Below are 3,586 nucleotides of genomic sequence, written 5' to 3'. Positions count from 1 at the left end.
GTAAATGTCTCTACGTCCTAAGCCCCAGGGACCCAAAGGGTTTGTGAATCTGTGTGTTTTCTCCTTTTTTTTCTACCTCTTTTGCCAAAGTTTACTGAATTCTTGGTGAAGAGAGAGGACTGTTGGATGTGATTTCAGTGGAAGGGTAGTGCTTTCTCAGTGGTAGGAGGAAGAAGCCCTTAGGCAGTGGCTGGGAGTGGGGTGGTGGAGGGTCTGGAGTGGGCAGGGGACGTGGCTGGGGTGGGGGGGGGTGGGAGAGTTGAGGTTAGGATGGGGAGAGGTGGAGTTGGGGAGGTAATGGGGGTGGAGTGTGACTGGGGTGGGGGCAGCAGGCTGGGGCTTTAGGACTTGTCCTGTGGGGAACTGTTTAGAGGGCAGACTCAGTGAGGATGCAGAGGGTCCCAAGATGCGTGATGTGGGGGCAGAGAGGTCATCGTGCAGCGAAGGCAGCCAGAGGTGTTGAGATTGGCAGCTAGCTACCTGCGTGGGCTGCTCTGGTCTACTCACAACCCACCCTCCCTGGGTGTTTGGGACAAGAGGTAAAGTCTCTGGTCCATGGCCTATCTTGATGGAAAGGCTGGGAATGGCTCTCCTGGGTCCTGGGCCCCAGCCTGGCACAGTCACGGGGCAAGAGCTGCCCAGCATGGTACCTTCCTCATGGGTTCTCTGGGCCTGACCCAGCTTTAGGTGTTGGGAGGATCTGTCTGCGCTAAAGGATCTTTGACCTTCCACTGCCCTCCAGAGTTTCCCAAACTATGTGGGAGACCCGGACAGCTATAGTAAGTAAAACTGTGGATGTGAAGGGAGGTGGTATGAACATCCCCTGTGGAAGCTCAGAGAGAAGCCAGCTGTTCTCCATCCCCACAGCTCTGACCACCATCAAATGGTCCTGTAGCCACACAAAGGATGTTTCCAGCCCAGAACTTTTCTTTTTTTAATAATGCTTATTTATTTTTTGAGAGAGAGAGAGAGAGAGAGAGAGAGAGAGAGAGAGAGAGAGAATGAGCAGGGGATAGGCAGAGAGAGAGAGGGAGACACAGAATCAAAACAGGCTCCAGGCTCTGAGCTGTCAGCACAGAGCCCGATGCAGGCTTTGAACTCACAAACTGCAAGACCATGACCTCAGTCCAAGTCGGATGCTCAACTGACTGAGCCACCCAGGCGCTCCAGAACTTTTCTTGGGCTTAAGACCTACATGTTCAACTGTGTCTTCCACTCCCCACCAAGATGTCTAACAAAAAGTCAACAGAAACACATCTAACCCCAAACTCTTGATTCCCTTTCCTGAAAGGGAGAGCTCTGGGCTGGATGTGGGCAGAGGCACTGTGGACTCTGCCCCTCTGGGCACAGGAGTTCCTTGGGTGCAGTTGAGGCCCGGAGACTCTCCCCTTCTGTGACCTCTGGGACTTGGGAAAAGGGGAGGCCCTTAGGAAGCTTCTGGAAGACTTTTCACCCCCATACCCCCAAAGCATATCCTTTGGTGAATGTGACCTGTCGCCTGCTCCCTGGGGGGAAGGCCTCCTTGAAGTGTGGGTGCTGGGCTTCTGCCCACTGAGGGTGTCCAACTCTTGGCTGTGGAAAGGGGGAGGAGCAGGCTGATCTCTTGTCTCCCAGCAGGTGCAGGTGTGGCCTGTGCCCTGCAGACCTCTTTAGAAGCCAGTGGCCAGGCTTGGCACTCTGGAAGACGGGCAGTGTACATGTGCTGGGTGCAGGTCTAGGGCATGACAGGACTCTTATCCTGCAATGGGGGAAGGCCCATGGCCAGGGAAGGCCAGGTTGCCTCAGGGAGAGGCAGCCAGCTACAATCATTGGGAGGCACTCCCTCTGCCCATCTGCATTTTTAGCCAAGGAGAGGGTATCACTTTAGAGGTAGAGAAGATAGAGTGGGAAATGGTGAGCAAGGTCAGTGGATAACTTGAACCCAAGGGTTTGAACTAGAAGTTTCCAGGGCTCCTTTGGGTCTCCTATCTGACACCTGATGGCAGTGAGTAATTTGAGGAGGGACTGAGAAGAACTGAGTGGCAGGGAAGACGTGGAGGGGCCGGTCAAAGGAAATTGAGGATGGTTGTTGCCCACAGAAGCTAGTCTGTGTGGGTGAGGGTGGTGCACGAGAATAGGGCTGGTGAGTGCAGGAAGGCAAGGTGGGAGAGGGGGAGCTGGGATCATGGGGTTAAGGCACAGGGCTTCCCAGAGCAGACAGGTGTGACAGGAGAGTCCTGAGGGGATGGAGAGACATCTGCAGAGTAAATCTGGGGCATGGGGAACAGCCTCAGAGCTCAATGGGGTGAGAGATTTGGGGAGAGGAGGTGGTTCTGGAATAGCCTGAGGCTGGTCCCACTCAGCTACTGTGCTTGGCCCCCTGGCCAGCTGTCATTGTATAGGCCTGTGAGAGCCTTGTATGTTGACAATCCTTCTTTTCTGTGTCCTTATGTTTCCTTTTGCATTTCCTATGCAAAGTTCTCTAAAAATGAATCTCTACCTTTTGAGTGTGAACTAAAAGGATGCAGGGGGTGATTCTTCCTGGCCTCTGTGGTGGTGATGGTGGCAGAAGTGGATGGGGGCTGTCCCTGGGGAAGGCTCCTGGGGGTAAACCTACATAGAACCTAGTCCTCAGGTCTTCTCAAATACCTGCTGGGAGGCTCCCCACCGTTCCTAGTCTGGGGTATGACTTCGGGCCTGGAGACATCAAAAATTGTGTTTTGTCCACTCTAGAGCTGCCTGGCAGGCCTCCCTACCTCTCCAACCTCTATATGCACCCAGATTCCCCACTCACTGGGCTTGTCACTGGTGTCCTTATCTTTGTTGGGGGGAGGGTTGTCATCTGGCAGAAGCAGTAGTTGGATCACTTGGGAAGGTGCTTGTGGCAGAGATGGATCAGGTGGGGGTTCTCATGTTAGCCTCTTCCCCTGGGTCCCTTTGTCCTTTGTTGTGTTACTCCCTGTCTGCCCCCTCTTCCTTGTCTTTTCTCACCTTTCCCTGCCTCACTCTGTAACTGGGGACACTGACTCCCTGGATTGATCACAGGGAGCAAGGGCTTAGGGACTTGCTGGTGGCTTCTCACCGGGTACAGCCAATGGGAGGCACTAGAGGGAGGCTCTGGTGGAGGGAGAGTAGGTGGGGTATTCTCCCTCCCTCCCTGCCAGTATCTGGGCTCCTCTTCCCTGTCCCTTTAAGGCTGGGAGGAGGAATAAAGGCTCTCAGGTGCCTCAGAAGCCCCTGCTGTTCCCTTGTCCCACCCATCCCCAGATAAATTACTTCTTTACAACTTTGTAATTGAACCATCTTAATGGAATTCTGCTTCCTTCTGGGGCCCTCCACCTCTCTTCTCTCACACTCTGGCCTCAGGTGGGCTGGCTAAGAACTGAGTTTCCATGTGGTGGGAGACCCTCTCTCCTCACTCAGTGCTGTGCTTTTCTCACCACAAACTGTAAGGCAGAATCTTCAGCTTCCTTTCCATCGCTCACCCTCTTGGGATTCAATCTTTAACTCCCTCCCTCTACCTTGAATCTCTGGTTCCAACTCTGAGTCAGTGTCTCCTCAGCAAGGAAGCTGTCTTCTCAGAGGTGTCACACTTGGACTAGCCACT

Source organism: Panthera pardus, unplaced genomic scaffold (genome assembly GCF_024362965.1).
Source record: "Panthera pardus isolate Hobbes unplaced genomic scaffold, ASM2436296v1 HiC_scaffold_17, whole genome shotgun sequence".
Taxonomy (NCBI): domain Eukaryota; kingdom Metazoa; phylum Chordata; class Mammalia; order Carnivora; family Felidae; genus Panthera; species Panthera pardus.
Note: the sequence above shows the minus strand (reverse complement) of the source record.